Here is a 20,255-nt window from a genome sequence, read left to right as displayed (position 1 = left end):
CCATCTTCACTATCATAAATAAGAGACCCTTTCTCACAGCAGACATCCTGTTACTCTGGATCAAATATTTTTCTTCCACAACATGCACAATGTTTTCTAAGTTTTGTGTTCATTGCACACAACATAGTCCCTTATTCCTTTCATTTTATATAGTTGTGGAATTCTGTACTGCACTCAAACTGCTATAAAGTGAAGTATTTTGCTGAAAGTGAGTTCATCACTAATTTCTTGGGACAACAATTGATATCTTAAATGCAGATTTCCAAAAATGACAGTGGTAAGAACTCCTGCCAGATTTATGACCTCACTATCTATGGAAAGTTGGCCATAATTTCTCTCTTTTGCCATGGCCTAAATCTACCTTACTGACAAGAAATGTAAACAATTTAGGTGTGCCTTGGTGCCAAAAAGCTTCGAATGCCCTGGTAAGGGCTAAGATTTGCAAAATGTTGACACTTAAGGAAAGATGCTATCAGGATGTTTACCTAGAGTTGTTACCTGTAGTTTTCACTTCAATACAGCATGGTGATAACATTGAAATGTAAATAAGAAATACCCAATTTAATAAAGATGGAAAAATATTAGCTCTAAAAAAAGAAATAGATGAATTATAAAGCTTAATGACATCAGAGAGTTTATACCATTTTGATGTAGAAAATTTTAAATGAAAGGTTATTGGAAAACAATTATTTTAAGAACTTTGGTAGTTGCCAGGTCAATGTGTGGCATACTTAATAGTGATGAGAAGAAGAAATAATACATGCTAAGATCAAATGCTGTGTTAAATATTGATTGTATTTGAATTAATGTCCCCTTCAATTTGGACTCCTGATAATAGCTGATACTTTCACAGAAGAGTTGACTCTGGGTGATTCAAGTGTTTTATTAGTGTTATTTCAGAAGTTCTATTATTACATGTAGTGTAATGGCTCAGGTATTTGCATCATTGTTCCAACCATATATTACATAATATCCTTTATTTCTATGTAACTTCATTATGTAGTCTTTCCATATTTTAAAGTTTTGGAGACTCATTAAATAGACACGAAAATGCATCCAAAGTATCATGCATTGATGATTATTTTACAAATGGTGGAAAGGAAAGGAGATTTTTGTTAATAGGTATAGAAAAGATAAAAGTAGATATTTGTTTGAACCACATTATGCACTGGAAATAATAGGGCTAGCAGTAAGTTACTTCATTAGTAGTTATTGACCACAGAAAACCTAACAGTGTCTGCAACAACAAAGATGTTTGTAGCATATGTTGGTTCTATTTAGGAACTGAATGAAAATGTCCTACTGTTGAGGAAGTTGATTGCTTTTGTCTATTTGACTTGAGCAATGCAATCTTTTTGCTATCAGTGGCTTGGTGACTTCAAATTTACTAAGTCTATTTGTCTAGAAGTTTCTGTTTCTTTGGAGTTATTCACCATTTTGGGCTCTGACAATCTTTGTACATCCTTTTCTGCAGAAATCTCTGAGACTTGAACTGAGAGACCTGTTAAGGAAATCTCATTTAGGTGCAAGTGCTTCAAGGGTTCATTCTTGACATATTGTACAGTTGTGAGACTTTATGTTATTTCCTATCTACTACAAGTAGAAGCTTTGTTGTTGATTTTTGAAAAATATGCTTATTTTTTGGAGTCAGTTTATTACTGGATTACTTTAGCAAAATAATACTATCAGGTTCTCCACTAGGCTCCTGTCACATCTATTCTCAGGTTTTTTGTCATATTAACAATGTTCTTTATTATTTCTTCTTTATGGATTACATTATAAATGCATAAAAATATATTATTACTTCAATGACTTTTGTGCAAGGAGTTCATGAGGCATATCACTATTATAGGTTGTGTCATTTATAATTGGGTAGTATTGATGATTTCTTCCTTCTACCAGTTATATGTAAAGTATCTCCCAATACCAGGACTTCTAGTCAGTAATAGTGAAACTTCTAATTTATCACCAGCTCATTTTCTCTGTATCGGATAATATAAATAAGCTACATTTCTATTAACAGACCTCACAGTTAAGGTGTATAGAGTAGCAGATATCCTAGGCTGTAGCCTTTAATTGCTGTAGAGTGTATGAGACCACATTAATGAAAGATTTAAGAAATAACACATTTCCAGTACGGAACATTTTACTTGGTGGACTAAATGTTTGGTTGAGGACCGTCCCCTTTTATAAGGTGAATTCATTAAATTCCATTCTTAAATGTACCAATTTTAGGAACATTTAAGTATTTTTCATAGTTCATATATGAACATATGATCTAACTATTACTTACATCATTTCATCTTTCATCCACAGCTCCTATCATATGTCATATTTGATTTCAAATTCTAGGCATATTGTTATATATTTTCTAACAATGAAATATATGAAATATAATTATACATATATGTATATATATATTATGACTACTGGATTCAAAAAGTGTTGATCACACACACACACACAAACATATGCATTGTTTTGTGTGTGTGTGTGTGTGTGTGTGTGTGTGTGTGTGTTTGTGTGTGTATTTGTTTGCCCACTTGTATGTTTCTGTTTAGTGCTGAATTCTTCAGATATTGTGTCCCTTCTAAGGCTAATTCTAGAACAAGATCGATGCTCCATTTCTTTGGTTTTTTTTTTTTTTTGGTTCTTTTTTTCAGAGCTGGGGACCGAACCCAGGGCCTTGCACTTCCTAGGCAAGCGCTCTACCACTGAGCTAAATCCCCAACCCCCGATTCTTCATTTCTTAAAATCCATTGCAATCTATAGCTGTTCAGGTAGCCTTTTAATTTTCCCCATATCTCCAATGACATTTAAACTTGGAGTCTCATCATATCATTCATTTTTAGCAATGTTAATGATGGAAATTTCATGGATACAGCTTCTCTATCATATACAGAACACATACAGGTGTTTCTCATTAGCAGGCATCCTATTCCTTTGGATTTACATTTTTACATCTCTTCCACAATACTTTTTTGTTTGAGTGCTGATGATGCTTTTAAATTTAACAGTTGACATTAGGTATACCACAGTAAGTTGAATTTTGACCCGAGGTATAATGTAATGGTCTCTTTCTGCTACAAAATGAAGCTATTTTGCCAATGGCAAGAGTTATACTAATCTCTAGGTAGATTTAGAATGTGATTATAATTAACATTGATTCAGAAAATTGGTCAGTGTAGGTTGTTTTCCAATATTGATTATCTTACTGCCTTTGGATAGTTTGCTAAGTTTGTAGTGTTTGGCATAATTTATTTCCTTGACCATATAATAAAACTACTGACTACTGTACACATAACATTCTATGTTGAACAATTTCTGTGTTGCTTTGAATCACTAAACTCTATCACCATGGTGAGGGCTATTATTTGGCAAATGACACTTGAGGGAAGTTAGTAAAATATTTATGTTTATCTACATGTTTTGTAGCAAACTTATCTTTAGTGTTCACTTCAACATAGTATGGTGGTAAGAAATAAATGAAATATAAAGATAACAGACATAGGGGACTCTCCTTCTGACTTTAATATTGTATGGAATCTCAAACCGACTTTATTGGCAATGACAGTAAATGTGACTATTTTGTTAGAAACTTGTCTGTCTTACATGTGATACAGAATGTAGTGGAAAGTCCTCTGTGCTTCTGTTATTCTATTACTTTGTGACTCACACCAGAATAGCACAGACACATTCTCATTTCCTGAAACTTCAGAGAGCCAACATTTAAACTTTAGGACTAGCTCAGAGATACTATTCAGTGTTGTGACACAAAGGTATTTCTGGAATATATAGAATGTATATTCCTGTGGTCCTTGAATTATCTTCAATGGGTTACTTTTTCATATAAGCACAACTATGCCTGGGCCTGATGGTGGCCTTCTGAGTTTATTTCTAGAATACACCGGTTAAAGACAATGCTGAGTGCTTTGGGCATGAAATTCAGGGCATGGAGTTAAGATTGTTGAGTTTTGCTGGCCAGTCAACCTACATTATTTCGTCAGTTTTAGTGAATATAATGGTATCAAATGAACCAAAGGTAGTAGGCACAACAGTAGAGTTGCACACATGAGCTGCAAACAGTTGAATCTGCATATACAAGACTTGTACCAGACCAAGATAGCTAAAATCTAAACATGGCTTGGGCAATCCTCATGAAGTCCCATTCCTATTTTATTTATCCTTGGCATTTGATGGACTGCTGGAGAAGGGAGAATCTGTTTTCTTCAGTAATGTTTGGCCTCAGTAGATATCTAGCTTTCATTAGAGATCCATATATCCTTGATCATGTACATAGCCCTAAATAAACTAGTTGGTATTAAGAAGACAGTGAGACTGGGCTCCACAAACCTATAGTTTGACTGCTTAGGACTTTCTGAAATGATTGTATTATTTTACAGTGAAGAGTTTCTTTATGAGTGGAGAAGACTAAATTTATCTTTGCATATTCAGACAAATGTTTATACATTGTTCCTTGATTAGAATAATATACAATTTTTTGTTATATTGGATTGTATTGTGACTATATTGGATTAATGAATTTGTGGTTAGAATTCTCCATTATGCATAACTTCAGCAGCATCAACTAGTTAACTAGCTTTCCAGTACTAGTCATTGCCTTCCTCTGTTTGAAGAGGCAATAAATGCAATTAGAGTAGCATTGGATGCCACACAGTTATGTGTTATACCACTGCACACTTAAGGTTATTGTGCTATGTTGTTTATTGATGTGGTTTATAGCTATCATATCTATGTATGACATTTGATTTCCTTTTTAATTTGGAAGTTGCACATTATCTCTGTTGGTTTGTTTGTTTGTTGAAGGTTTATAGCCACTTACTTCTTTTTTATATTTCTTTCATAATTCACTTTACATACCAATTGCTGCCCGCCCCCTTACCAGTTCCCCCTCACAGGCCACTCATTCCTGTCTTTAATCTCTGAGAAGGTGGAGGTTCCTCCTGGCGAGTCAATCGACCCTGTCTCTTTAAGTCATTAGTTCTTTCTCTAGAAGCCCCAATAAGTCCAGATAATTTGGTTTTGCTGGTGTTCTTTTGGTGTCTCCAGTTTCTTCAATACTTTCTCAAACTTTTTCTTAAGTGTTTTTGTTTGATCTAATGTTTGGCTGTGGGGGTCTGCATCTATTTTGGTCAGCTGTTGGGCAGAGCCTCTCAGAGAACAGTTATGCTAGCTAGCTTCCTCTGAAAAAGTGTGACAGAGTACCATTAAGAGAGCAGGTCAGATACAGAGGTGAATTGTAGCAGCAAACCACTGAATTAAGAATTTGACTCTCGATGGAGGAATTAGAGAAAAGATTGAAAAAGCTGAAGGGCTTGCAACCCCATAAGAACAACTATGCCAACAAACCAGAGGTCCCAGGTACTAAATGACTACCAAAAGACTCCATGGCTCAAACTGCATATGTAGCAGTTGAAGGCTGAGTTTGGCACCAATGGAAGGAGAAGCCGTTGGTCCTGCCAAGGTTGAACCCCTAGTGTAGGGGAATGTTGGAGTTGTGGCTGCAAGCGGGGTAAATGTGGAGGCAAACACCCTTATAGAAGAAGGGGAAGAGGATTGGATAGGGGGCTTATGTCTGGGAAACCAGGAAAGGATCAAATGAAAAAAAAGCAAATAAAAAGGGGGCAGGGCCAGTATTGGTTCTTGCCCAAGGGAAAGATCTCCTGTTGGGCCAGGCATTGGTCTGTCTTTCTCCCAGTCGCTGTGACATCTGTGCCCCTGCACTTCTTGTAGATAAGACATATTTAGGGTTGAAATTTTTATTGGTGAGGTAGTGCCATTATCCATTCAGAGGGAGTCCTGCCTGGCTACAGAAAGTTGCCACTTTAGGGTCCATATCCCTCACTGCTAGAAGTCTTATGTGCTGTCAAACTCATAGACTCCCAGGGGCTTCCCCCAATTCCAGGTTCCAAGTTCATAATAGATATATCCACAGAGTAGTCTCACAAATAATGTTCATGGTATAATAAAGTGAAGTAGCAAAAAATTGCAAGACCCAGGTGATCAGGGGGTGTTGTTATAATAATATTTCTACTAATAATATTAGAAGCTCCATCAATTACCTGACCTTTCAAAATTGAGCTAAACTTTATGAAAAACAATCCACAAGGACTAAACCACACTCAACGAACAATAGGCATCTGAGGAAACATGGAAAAGGAAGATGTAACTATTCTCAGGGGAGATCACATCAATTATTTGTGTTTTCAGAAAAGTCAGCTTTGAAAATATACATCGAGTTAACAAAAAACTTACTGATTATGTTATATTCAAGAATACATATGTGCTTACATATATCCATGCAACAAAATTAGTAAAAGGTGCCATGAATTTGAAAGATATTGTGGTATGGTTTATGGGAATTTTAAACAAAGGGAAAGAAGAAATTTAATTAAATTATAATCATAAAAATAAGAAAGTCACACATGCATTCACACACATTCTCTCTCTCTCTCTCTCTCTCTCTCTCACTCACATACACAGAATCAGATAAGGGACAAAGGCAGAGATACAATTATGAATGTATCTTGAAAGATTTTTTCATAATATCTGTTAAATTGTTTCTTTAGCATGATTATACTTTAAGCTATTCCATGTTCATTGGATATATTACTTTAATAGGTATAGAACACCTCATTTCTTTTTCTAAAACTAATCAGATCTTTCTAACGATAGTTATTTTTTTTCTAATCATTTCTAATAGGTAAAGTTCATAAAGTAGATATCTTTTTTTTTGGTTCTTTTTTTCAGAGATGGGGACTGAACCCAGGGCCTTGTGCTTCCTAGGCAAGCGCTCTACCACTGAGCTAAATCCCCAACCCCATGTAGATATCTTTCCAATCATTCTAATAAAGTTCTAATCCACTGTGATGGGTCATGCTCATAATTGTAGCACTGATAAACAGTGGCACACCTGTGCAGAAAATGTCAGCAGCAGCTGTACCTGGCAGCTCAAAAATCACACTCAGCAGGGCCCAAAAAGACAAATATGCCTCCTTGTAGAATGGGCAGAATCTACTAAATACATATTCAGACTAGACACACCTCTGTCTATTCTTGTCCTGTCAAGTGGAACCAGAGTCCATGTGAAATTACATTTATTTAATCTTTCTCATTTCACTGTCCCTGATACTGATGCAGCATACAGGGAGGGGGAGAGATACATACAAACTTTTATAGAAATATCTCTATTTACAGCAAGTTCTTGATTTACATAACTAGTTTTGAGATCTCCGAATTGATTGGTCCTAAACCCGTTCTTGTTATGAATACACACACTCAACCAATCTGAGACAAATGGAGCTAAGTCCCTGAACACCGGGTTGGTGCCAGTCAGGTTCCTGGCTGAATTCCAGCTCTCAGCCATTTCCAGACTCTAGCCAGGAACTGACTACATCCTACTTTGCCATGAAGGAGGACCATTATTAAGATGTGCCAGGAAACAGCCAATGGATTTCCAGTCAAGACAGGTACTTGCTAAGAGACTCCACACTCCTGCTGAATTACTTGCCTTTGTTTTCTGTTTAGGAAATGTGCTTCTGCTTCCTAATACACTGCTCTTTAAAATATACTGCTCACAAGGGTCATGGAGCCTGCATTCATCTGTGCTCGATCCTTACCAAACTTCTGCTTGTTTAGCTTGGGGGTTTTGTGGTACTTTCCACGGTCAGTGTAGATGTTTTTGACTATTTTTTGTCTTTTCTTGGAACTTGTTTTCTCCTCCTGGGTTGACTCATTCACGCATGATATGAAGTTTATTTTTCCTAGTGTTACTGCATCTTGTTATACCCTGTTTCAGTTTTCTCTTTTTCTGAAGTTAAAAGTAGGAACAGTTGTTCTGTAGGAGATGGGAAATGGAGAGGAGGTTACAGAGAGGAGTGGAGGGAGAGGAGGTTGCAATTAGGATGCATTGTTTGAGAGAAGTGTAAATTAATATATCTATATCTATCAATATCTATCTATGTACCTATGTGTCTATTTATCTATGTATCTATGTATCTATCATCTATCTATCTATCTATCTATCTATCTATCTATCTATCTATCTATGTATGTTTGGATTTTGGCCTTATCTGCCATAAATATGATTTTTCTCAGCCTTCATTATATAATAGTGACAAGGGAGGTACTGTTCCTCATATTCCATTCATGGACCTACTGTGAGGAGAACTGCTATCTATATATATATCTTTAATCTGGCAAACAAGGACTATGAGAAAAAAGTCAGAGCTGAAGCATTGACTGACCATTTTATGTTTTTTTTTATTGAAGATGGGTTTTATTTCATAAAATATATAAAGATTATGGTTTCCCTTAACCAAATTTCTTTAAGATCATCCCATATCCCCACCCACCTAAACCTACACTTTTTCCTTCTCTTTCTAATGAGAATATAGACATGTATTTAATAATAATAATAATAATAATAATAATAATAATAATAATAACAATATAAACCAAATCAGAATAAGACAAAAGAAAGAAACAAGAAAACTAGCCAAAGGACAATCAGAATAGACACATACAGTTCAAAGGCATATATATTCACACAAAATTAAGTGGCAAAAACCACAAAACCATAAGTTATTATCCATTATAGGCATGCGAACAAAGGACATGAAAGGAAAAAAACAAGAAAGAAACACCACCACCACCACCATCAACAACAACAACAAAACCAAACAAAACACTGAGTGAGCATTGTAAGAAAAAGGATCACCAAAATGCTATTGAGTGCTTTTTTGTATGCTATATACTTTTGAGTTTTGGACCTTTAAGGATAATTTGTATATGCAATCTGACTCCATCAGAAGAAACTAATTTTTCATTCACTTGCATTAATCAACTGGCAGATAGTGGTTTTGGGACAGGTCATGTACTGACTTTTTCTTGCCTAATATCCAATAATCTTCTGGAAGCATAGAACTGTAATGCTGGCATCAAGAGTATCACAGATTCTATGTTCTAATCCACACTCCTTTTTTCTAGTAAATGTTATTTCTGCTGTGTGGGAAACATTTTTGTTTACTCTTCCTATTATGGGCACTCTGTTTTTATATCAGACAAGGTAAGAAGCCTGGTTATATCCTCAATGAAAGAATTTTTACATGAAAATTTCATTTCTTTATATTTACTTTTGAAATTCTTATTTAATCACAACATATTCCTCTTGACTTTACTCTCTCCTCAACATTCCTATACCCATTTCCACTATCCTTCAAATTCAATTATTTCAGTTTATACTTCGTATATGTATTATGATGTGAATACCAAGACATGACCTTTCAACATTTTCAACAAGGTAGGAAAATTGGGAAGGAGAGAAATGGGATAAAGAAGGACAAAATGTTTGTTGGAACCTAGAAAATGTCTCAAAATCTCCTGGGATCTTTGGTTTGGATTAAATAAAATGGGTAGGAGGAGGTCACTATCACCCTGTAACTGAATGGTAGCTCCCTTTATATTTCTGTGGAAAGACCCAGCAGTGTCACTTAAAAATTTCATATGTCTTTCTCCTCAGCGGTGGACAAGAGTGAGTTTAGTTCATTGTGTACTAGATTCACCATACTGATAAGTTTGGAAAGATATTGAACTAGAAACCTGATTGGTGAGGGCACTGCATTTTAAAAACTAAGTTGTGTTTATGTCCACATGATTATGTAGCATCAAATCACAAGCATCAATTATTATATAAATAGTAATATAAATGTTTCAATAGTAATTCAACTAATAATATAAAATATTTTCATCATTAGATATAAGTGATATGCTATCCCTTAATTTGCCTGATCCATTTTGGAAACAGTTCAATATTACAATATATGTCATATACAATGAACTGTCTATGGCTAGTTCAATTTCTTCCTACCACTCCTGAGAAGCTTGCCATAACTCCACTCCTTATACCCAAGTTCTATACATTGATAGATGTTTATCAAGAGAAAAATTGTAAGCCTCTGGTACTTCACAGTCTAACTCTTTGTTTTGCTCCCATATATTTAAGTATGCTACCTACATATTGTCTTGTTTAGTATTACTATTTCTGGGATGAAATACCATTACAAAAAGCAACTTGTGGTAGAAAGAATTTATTTGGATTATACATTGTCTTAAGGTTTCTATTGCTGTAAATAGACACCATGGCCATGGCAAAACTTTTGAAGGAAAACATGTCACTGGAGCTGTCTTATAGTTCACAGGTTTAGTCCATTACCATCAAGTGGAACAGCATAGCAGCGTGCAAGCATGGAGGTGGGTTTGTGGGGCTAAGTGTCCTGCAGCATTCAGGCAAAGAATTTAGGGAGGGAGGGATACTTATTCTTGATGTCCTCAAAATTACATTTTTTGCAACTCTTATAATGGGAAACATTTATTTAGTGCTGGCTTACAATTCAGAAGTTTAGTGCTTTATCATCGAGGCTAGAAACTTGGGAGTGAGCTGGCTGGAGAGATGGCTTAGAATTCTACATCCAGATCCCAAGGGTAGATCGCTCCTGAGAGACACAGCCAGAATTCAGCAAATACAGAGGCAAATGCCAGCAGCAAACCACTGAACTGAGAATAGGTCCCCCGTTGAAGGAATCAGAGAAAGAACTGGAAGAGCTTGAAGGGGCTCGAGACCCCATATGTACAACAATGTCAAGCAACCAGAGCTTCCAGGGACTAAGCCACTACCTAAAGACTATACATGGACTGACCCTGGACTCTGACCCCATAGGTAGCAATGAATATCCTAGTAAGAGCACCAGTGGAAGGGGAAGCCCTGGGTCCTGCTAAGACTGAACCCCCAGTGAACTAGACTATGGGGGGAGGGCGGCAATGGGGGGAGGGTTGGGAGGGGAACACCCATAAGGAAGGGGAGGGGGGAGGGGGATGTTTGCCCGGAAACGGGGAAAGGAAATAACACTCGAAATATATATAAGAAATACTCAAGTTAATAAAAAAAAAAGTAAAAGAAGAAGAAAAAGTGAAAAAAAAAAAGAATTCTACATCCAGATCCCAAGGCAGCAAAACAAAAATGACATTTGGCATGGCTTTTGCTTCTTAAACTTCGAAGCTCCTCACCCCTCTCTGCCAGAATAAAACACTTCTTGAAAAAGAGAGAGCGACATCTAAGCTAGCAAAACCAGATTTCCTAATATTGACATTCCCGAGTAGCCTACAAGGATCATTTTCATTCACGCTCACACATTTTATTCTGTGGTCCCTGTAGTCCAACTTGAAGAGTCCTCATAGTCTATCGTAGTGTCTGCACTGCTTGAAAGTTCCAAGTCTCTTCTGAGTCTCATGCAATCTCTGTACTGCAATCCTTGAAAAATTAGGTTAAATCTGGACTTTAAGTAATGTTGTTCTGAAAGGGGTTGATGTTTAAGAGGTAATCAATGGCTTGTGGTGGATTGCTGATGAAGTGGATGTATAGAGGTCTGACAACACTGCTGCTTCCAAGTCCATTTACCTATACTGGCTGATGGGCCATGTTGTTGCCACCTTTCGGTAAGAGCTAGAGATCGGAACTGTGATCACAAGAGGATAACTTCAGAAATCGTGGGTCAAATTAATGTTGTGTAATTCTTTTGCCAGTGAATGAGTATACTCATTTTAAAATTCTCCAATTGGAAATCAATAATCAGGCTATGTCTATTGGTGACCATTGAAGAGTGTGTATCTATTAAGTTCTTTCACCAAAAGCTTTCATCATCCCAAAATATTTGCAAAAATAGAATCAATGTTAGTCTGATTGTATTCAGGATGCCAACTGAACTCAACTCAACTCAATGATACAGTGTAATGTGTCATCATCATACAATCACACACCTAATGAAACAGACCCAGTGGAATTAGGAAGAGCCACCTCCACTCTGAATTTGACCACTCACCATATGAACCAGAAGGCCACAGACACTAATGAGGTATTCTTGTATTTAGCCAGAATGAAATCCGGGAATGAGCAGATAAAGGTTCAGGTTCCTTACCTTAATGGCTGCATTTCTCTATTGTTAGATAAAGTAAGCACCCTGAAACACCTAGGTAGGAGACAAAAGAAATTGAGGACCTTCTATTCTGGAGAAATCTCCCAGTTTACACCAGACTCTTGCTTCCCATTACAAGGTTTGAGACTCTCTCTCTCTCTCTCTCTCTCTCTCTCTCTCTCTCTCTCTCTCTCTCTCTCTCTCTCCCTTTCTCTCTCACACTCTCCCTTTCCCTGCCTCCCCCTCTCCCTCCACCTCTTCCTCCCTCCTCTCCTGCCTCTGTCCCTTTCTCTGCTCTCTCTCTCTCTCTCTCTCTCTCTCTCTCTCTCTCTCTCTCTCTCTCTCTCCTCCTGAACACTTAATTTGGGATCCTATTTCTGTGACAAAACACCATGATTCTAAAACAACACTGTGCAGGACAAGGTTTATTAGGCTTCTAATTTGCCATGCATTCTAATTTGCAGTGCATCGTTAAGCAAATCAAGACAGGAACTCAATTAGGACAGGGACCTGGAAGCAGTTACTGATACAGAGGACATTGAGGGATGCTTCTTCTGTTTGTTTCACATCTATTCATTAGCCTGCTATCTTATTTAACCCAGGACTGCCAGCCGAGTGATCCACTACCCACAGAGAACTGAGACCTTCCCCTTTAACCACTAGTTAAGAAAATGCCTCACAGGCTTGCCTATGACCATTTTCTTAATTGAGGATTTCTCCTCTCAGATGACTTTAGCTTGTGTGAATTTGTCATAAAAACACCTGTCATAGCCCTTAATGCATTTTTTATTTACACATATACAGTCAATTACAGGCAACCATAACCAATACAAACCAACACACATAGCTTCAAGCTTCTGGTCCAAGGCTCTAGCCAGGGCTTGACCAAAAGCTCCACTTCATAGAAGGGGAACTGCTCCTGCCTTTACAGAGCCACCCAGTAAAGTCAGGGCTACCTTCTGGTATTCTTTTGAGTTTTGTTTATAAAGATTCTGCTCCTGGTTAGTTTGCTGAAAATTTGTTCCTATGTCCAAGGGTACCAATTTTGATTAATATCGGTCCTTCCTACCTGAGACTCGAAATATTTATTTTATGATATACAAGAAAGAAGATTTCCTAAATTTGTCAATATTACAGAGAAATGAGAACTGCTTCTTACAACTTTTGCAAATACATTCCGTGAAGAATTGCTATATCAGTGTCAGCTCTTATCTGAAGACATGAGACTCTGACCGTTTAGTCCATGTCACTTTTTACATGCTTTACCAGGGCCAGGTATATCAATGATATATAGTGTTGGAATACTATTATTGACAGTCTACTGATTAAGAGTGCCAAAGATACACCTTTCCATTCCTGACTTTACTTTTGGGAATGAAATTGACACTGCTGTTTGGGAAATAATTTATCCCATACATTTACTCACTATTCTCCCTCTGTCTGCTCACACTTTTTCATTGATGACAGGCAAAGGAAGAAGTCTGCCCATACTTCCATGGACAGGATTTTACCTATAAAATGTCTTTGCTCTATTTGGCTTGTTACTTTGTCATTCTCTGACCAAGGTCTTCTCATTAGCAACCCATTACCCCTCCAGTGACTTTAGGTGTGCTCCACCTAAATCATGTACAGTAATGAATTTATATTATTTATGTGAGTTGCTCTTTTGAATCAAAATAATTTTTAAAAATTGTTTTCATCCTATAGTAATTTGTAACTTTTATACTTTTCATGTTAATTTTACTACCCACAAATTTATCTTCTTTTGGAGAATCTGAGAGGAAAGCAGAACCAAAGTGGTAGTCCACTGATGCAGAGATGAGACATCTCAATGGGGCATTTGATAAAAAAATGAGTGGCATGGATTATTTGTGGGGTTGCATTCATCTGAGTTAGGTACTTGTTGAACTATAGTTTAAATATTTTGACCTATGTCATTGTGGGATTTTTGTTGATGCAGGTATCCTTTTGTCACATTTCTTATTTGTCATTCCGTAAATAACATCATTTAGCCTTTTGTTTCACCGGCCTTGCCTCGATAAGGATTTATTTTAATTTCTGGTCTGTTGTCAATGTCCTGTCTTGGGCAAAAGATCATTTTCCTTATGTCTATTCAAGTAGAGAAAAACAGCAGGAACACAGGAACACATTTCTATACCTAGTTTAAAAATTCTTCCTTATCAATGCTCAATGCATTTTAAAATTGTATGAATAGTATTTATATTGGATGCTGTCAGATCCCACAGGCTCTCATTCTGTTTCTCAGGAAAGTCTTTAACACATATACTGCAGTGATTCTTCTGACCCAGACTCCAGTAAGTCTAACAGCAGAAAGCTTGGCAGATATTTCTTTAATATCCAACAGTCTTACTGTGCTTATAAAGTATGATTGGAATCTTACTGCTGAAGCTATGCCAGCTCTGCAGGTTCTTGAGGTGCTCACAATGTAGATGTCGGCCACCACATTTATACATGGATTATAGTGGAAAGCCAAATACTTTGTAACATTCAGTTTTTACTGTTGATTTGCTTGTCTTATAGATATGGACAAATGTTTTATTTATTAAATACATATGTAAAAACCAAGGCATAAAGGTTTGCACAAGCACTCCCAGTATATGGAGGAGAAGTGGCAGAAAGTTCTCTGAAATTTGTTGAGCAGCCAGCCTAGAATACTCAGAAAATTCTAGTCCATTGGAAAGTACCATGTCAAATAAAGCCAGAGTGGGTAGATATCTACAATGTAAAGAACATTTTCTGGACATGACAGGCCATTGATCACATGAACTTCCAACATCTAATACTGAATGCACAAAACTTGTATCAAATCAAACCAGAAATATCCTGCTATGATTGTAGTCAGTAGGTACTCTTAAATGAGTAGCTATTGACATTTAAAGTAATGCTACAGATAGAAAAGTTGGGTTCTTTCATATGCACTTGTGTGTGTGAGCACACACATACACACACACACAGACACACACTTTACATTAAAAATATACATAGCTTTTTATCATCTCTTTTCTAACACTGCTCTTAAATTGTTTTCCAGTATGACATTTTAATATACTACATACTAATTGAAGATGTGGCTTGATCAGTTTGGGAAAACACCATTTCTATATTTCCCTCTACTGGCCTGTTACAGATTATTCTAACACAAAAAAAGATTAGATGCAGTGTGATAACTCATGGATATAATCATAATAATACTTGGGGAAACTGACACAGGGAAATTGCTTCTCTCACTGAGGCCAGATCAGACAGTCTTTTTTTCTTTTTCTTTCTTTGTTTTTTTTGGAAATGAAGGCACAAGAGAAGCAATAGTCGATTTTATCCTCTGGCTGTCATATGTCTGTGAACACCTCTATGGCCTCCTCACATCGAAAACTATGTGTGTGTGTGTGTGTGTGTGTGTGTGTGTGTGTGTGTGTGTGTGCGCGCGTGCGTATGTGTGTGTGATAACCACATACATACAAGCACACACTCTCTCTCTCACACACCCCCCACCACCATCACCACCACCACCAACAATAACACAAGAAGTATTAAATTGACATAGAATTTAACAGTTTTTTTTATATTATATCTAAATGATTTCCTGACCATCATGGCACTTCAGGATACTTCAGACATACTGAGTATATTGCTTGGCCAGGGTTCAAAATGAACATTTCTTTCATTAATGCAAGCAGCACGTTGCAGGACACTCTGAGGAAATAAAATTCTAATCAGGGGTGCAGGCTCACACATGCAATAACGGTCCTGGATGAAAGTGACACTGGCAGATAGCAAAGATTAAGCAGCAAGCTGTACTTGCCAGCCCGAAGGAGTCAGAATGAGAATGATTCAGACCAAAATGGACACTTTATAGTTAATAGCCAGTAAGTAGATTCAAGCAGCCCGATAAATGATCAGCCTGCAGGTGCCACTGGCTGTTTTTATTTGATGTTCATTTGAGCCAGAGACCAGATTTAATTATATTTTATTCATTTTCCTTTTAATTTCTCTGCTTCTGCTGCAGTGTAAGGGGGGGGAGGGGAGAGAGATGAAACAATCGCTTTGATTTAAATCTCCCTAGATACAGTAGGTTTTTGATCTCCATCCCTTGGTTTGAGATCTCTCTCCTGATTGGTCCTACCTCCCTTCTCCTTTTGAATGCACACACTCAGCCAATCAAATGCAGACAGATCTAATAAAAGTGAGGGAGCACAGGGCTTTTGCAAGTCAGGCTCCTGCCTGGAGTCCAGCTCTAAGCTGGATCCAGGCTCTAGCCAGGGCTTGACTGCACTCTGCCCAATAGAGAAGGGGGGACTGTGAGACCTGTAGGAGAATGAGCCAATAGAAGTGTAGGGTAAGTGATATGCGGTGGGATATTAGAATTTCCTGCAGCTATCTTTAGAGTCATTCAGTGCCTGATTTCTCTGTTTGGAAATTTATTTTGCATCTGTAGCCACTGATATATCACTTTCCATCACTTTTACACAGCCATCCATCTTGGATTTATCTGAAAGAAAGTGATTCATCTTAAATTTCAATATCTAACAGAGACTGGAGGCTTGATATTTCTCATAGTCCCTTCATAACCTGCTATGTAAATAGTTGCTATTTAATTACTTCTCTCAGTGACCCTACAGAACTTTGAAAATTGAGAGCTAAAATATTTATTAAAAAAGATCACATTTATGGTTGCAGAATCATTTCATACAATATATTATGATTTGAGTTTCTCCTTCCCACCCCTGCTAGGTACTCTGATAATCCATCCTCCCAAATCATTTCTATTTATTTCTCTGTCTTTATTTAGAAGATAAACAGATGTATGATACCATCACCACCACTAATTCACAAGAATAGGATAAATAAATTAAAAAAAAACAATAGAAATAGCTAGGGTAAAAGTACAGTACACTTAGGTGTGAGACACACATGGTCACAATCATAGAAATTACATAAACACACCGAAGCACCAACTTAATATGTAAGCAAGGAAACTGTCAGGTCAAAAAATGGCCCTGACAATGTGTTATGAGACAAAATTCCTCTATATATGAAATTGTGTGTTTTCTGTGGGAGTCATCCATCTCCAGTTAAGTCCTATCCTTTTGAGGAATTCTTATATGCAGTGAGACTCTACTGGAGAAAAAGAAATTTTATTGTTCTTAGTTATCAATTTGAGAGAGCTTTGGATTTGCAGATAATGTCTTTTGCTGGGATTCTCTTACCTGATACCCAGTGTCCATTCTTAAGGATTGACGAACTCTAACAGTAACATCCTCCTTTATTTTCATCCTGTTACCATCAATAAGTTTCACAGAGTATGTTTGCCAAACCAGGCATATATATCAACTGTTTTGTGGCAAATATATTTGCCTATATTTCCTCTTCTGTATCTGCTGTTATTTGAGATCTGATGAAGGAAATAAACAAACCATATCACCATAGAAAGAACCTTCCTCCCACAGTGTAATTTCTCTTTTATATTTTTTGTTGATTCTTGAGATTATGATTTTTTTTTATTTTTTTATGCTTTTTTTTATTTTTTAAACATCCCCCTCCCCCCTCCCTTTTCTTATGGGTGTTGCCCTCCCAAACCTCCCCCCATTACCGCCCTCCCCCCATAGACTAGTTCACTGGGGGTTCAGTCTTAGCAGGACCCAGGGCTTCCCCTTCCACTGGTGCTCTTACTAGGATATTCATTGCTACCTATGGGGTCAGAGTCCAGGGTCAGTCCATGTATAGTCTTTAGGTAGTGGCTTAGTCCCTGGAAGCTCTGGTTGCTTGGCATTGTTGTACTTTTGGGGTCTTGAGCCCCTTTAGCTCTTCCAGTTCTTTCTCTGATTCCTTCAATAGGGGACCTATTCTCAGTTCAGTGGTTTGCTGCTGGCATTCGCCTCTATATTTGCTGTATTCTGGCTGTGTCTCTCAGGAGCGATCTACATCCGGCTCCTGTCGGTCTGCACTTCTTTGCTTCATCCATCTTGTCTAATTGGGTGGCTGTATATGTATGGGCCACATGTGGGGCAGGCTCTGAATGGGTGTTCCTTCAGTCTCTGTTTTAATCTTTGCCTCTCCCTTCCCTGCCAAGGGTATTCTTTTTCCTCATTTAAAGAAGGAGTGAAGCATTCACATTTTGATCATCCGTCTTGAGTTTCCTTTGTTCTAGGGATCTAGGGTAATTCAAGCATTTGGGCTAATAGCCACTTATCAATGAGTGCATACCATGTGTGTTTTTCTGTGATTGGGTTAGCTCACTCAGGATGATATTTTCCAGTTCCAACCATTTGCCTACGAATTTCATAAACTCGTTGTTTTTGATTGCTGAGTAATATTCCATTGTGTAGATGTACCACATTTTCTGTATCCATTCCTCTGTTGAAGGGCATCTGGGTTCTTTCCATTTTCTGGCTATTATAAATAAGGCTGCGATGAACATAGTGGAGCACGTGTCTCTTTTATATGTTGAGGCATCTTTTGGGTATATGCCCAAGAGAGGTATAGCTGGATCCTCAGGCAGTTCAATGTCCAATTTTCTGAGGAACCTCCAGACTGATTTCCAGAATGGTTTTACCAGTCTGCAATCCCACCAACAATGGAGGAGTGTTCCTCTTTCTCCACATCCTCGCCAGCATCTGCTGTCACCTGAGTTTTTGATCTTAGCCAATCGCACTGGTGTGAGGTGAAATCTCAGGGTTGTTTTGATTTGCATTTCCCTTATGACTAAAGATGTTGAACATTTCTTTAGGTGTTTCTCAGCCATTCGGCATTCCTCAGCTGTGAATTCTTTGTTTAGCTCTGAACCCCATTTTTTAATAGGGTTATTTGTTTCCCTGCAGTCTAACTTCTTGAGTTCTTTGTATATTTTGGATATAAGGCCTCTATCTGTTGTAGGATTGGTAAAGATCTTTTCCCAATCTGTTGGTTGCCGTTTTGTCCTAACCACAGTGTCCTTTGCCTTACAGAAGCTTTGCAGTTTTATGAGATCCCATTTGTCGATTCTTGATCTTAGAGCATAAGCCATTGGTGTTTTGTTCAGGAAATTTTTTCCAGTGCCCATGTGTTCCAGATGCTTCCCTAGTTTTTCTTCTATTAGTTTGAGTGTGTCTGGTTTGATGTGGAGGTCCTTGATCCACTTGGACTTAAGCTTTGTACAGGGTGATAAGCATGGATCGATCTGCATTCTTCTACATGTTGCCCTCCAGTTGAACCAGCACCATTTGCTGAAAATGCTATCTTTTTTCCATTGGATGGTTTTGGCTCCTTTGTCAAAAATCAAGTGACCATAGGTGTGTGGGTTCATTTCTGGGTCTTCAATTCTATTCCATTGGTCTATCTGTCTGTCTCTGTACCAATACCATGCAGTTTTTATCACTATTGCTCTGTAATACTGCTTGAGTTCAGGGATAGTGATTCCCCCTGAAGTTCTTTTATTGTTGAGGATAGCTTTAGCTATCCTGGGTTTTTTGTTATTCCAGATGAATTTGCAAATTGTTCTGTCTAACTCTTTGAAGAATTGGATTGGTATTTTGATGGGGATTGCATTGAATCTGTAGATTGCTTTTGGTAAAATGGCCATTTTTACTATATTAATCCTGCCAATCCATGAGCATGGGAGATCTTTCCATCTTCTGAGGTCTTCTTCAATTTCTTTCCTCAGTGTCTTGAAGTTCTTATTGTACAGATCTTTTACTTGCTTGGTTAAAGTCACACCGAGGTACTTTATATTATTTGGGTCTATTATGAAGGGTGTCGTTTCCCTAATTTCTTTCTCGGCTTGTTTCTCTTTTGTATAGAGGAAGGCAACTGATTTATTTGAGTTAATTTTATACCCAGCCACTTTGCTGAAGTTGTTTATCAGCTTTAGTAGTTCTCTGGTGGAACTTTTGGGATCACTTAAATATACTATCATGTCATCTGCAAATAGTGATATTTTGACCTCTTCTTTTCCGATCTGTATCCCTTTGATCTCCTTTTGTTGTCTGATTGCTCTGGCTAGAACTTCAAGAACTATATTGAATAAGTAGGGAGAGAGTGGGCAGCCTTGTCTAGTACCTGATTTTAGTGGGATTGCTTCAAGTTTCTCTCCATTTAGTTTAATGTTAGCAACTGGTTTGCTGTATATGGCTTTTACTATGTTTAGGTATGGGCCTTGAATTCCTATTCTTTCCAGGACTTTTATCATGAAGGGGTGTTGAATTTTGTCAAATGCTTTCTCAGCATCTAATGAAATGATCATGTGGTTCTGTTCTTTCAGTTTGTTTATAT

At 37.4% G+C, this 20,255-nt stretch overlaps 1 protein-coding gene across 1 annotated transcript in view; it reads left to right on the top strand.

Annotated features, from left to right (window-relative positions):
• Positions 1-20,255, top strand: part of LOC102546835 (uncharacterized) — a 479,532-nt gene that overhangs the window by 159,257 nt on the left and 300,020 nt on the right. The window lies entirely within an intron of this gene.

This window comes from Rattus norvegicus, chromosome 1 (assembly GCF_021556685.1).
Source record: "Rattus norvegicus strain SHRSP/BbbUtx chromosome 1, alternate assembly SHRSP_T2T, whole genome shotgun sequence".
NCBI classification, from domain to species: domain Eukaryota; kingdom Metazoa; phylum Chordata; class Mammalia; order Rodentia; family Muridae; genus Rattus; species Rattus norvegicus.
Note: the sequence above shows the minus strand (reverse complement) of the source record. Positions and strands in the feature narration are given on the sequence as shown.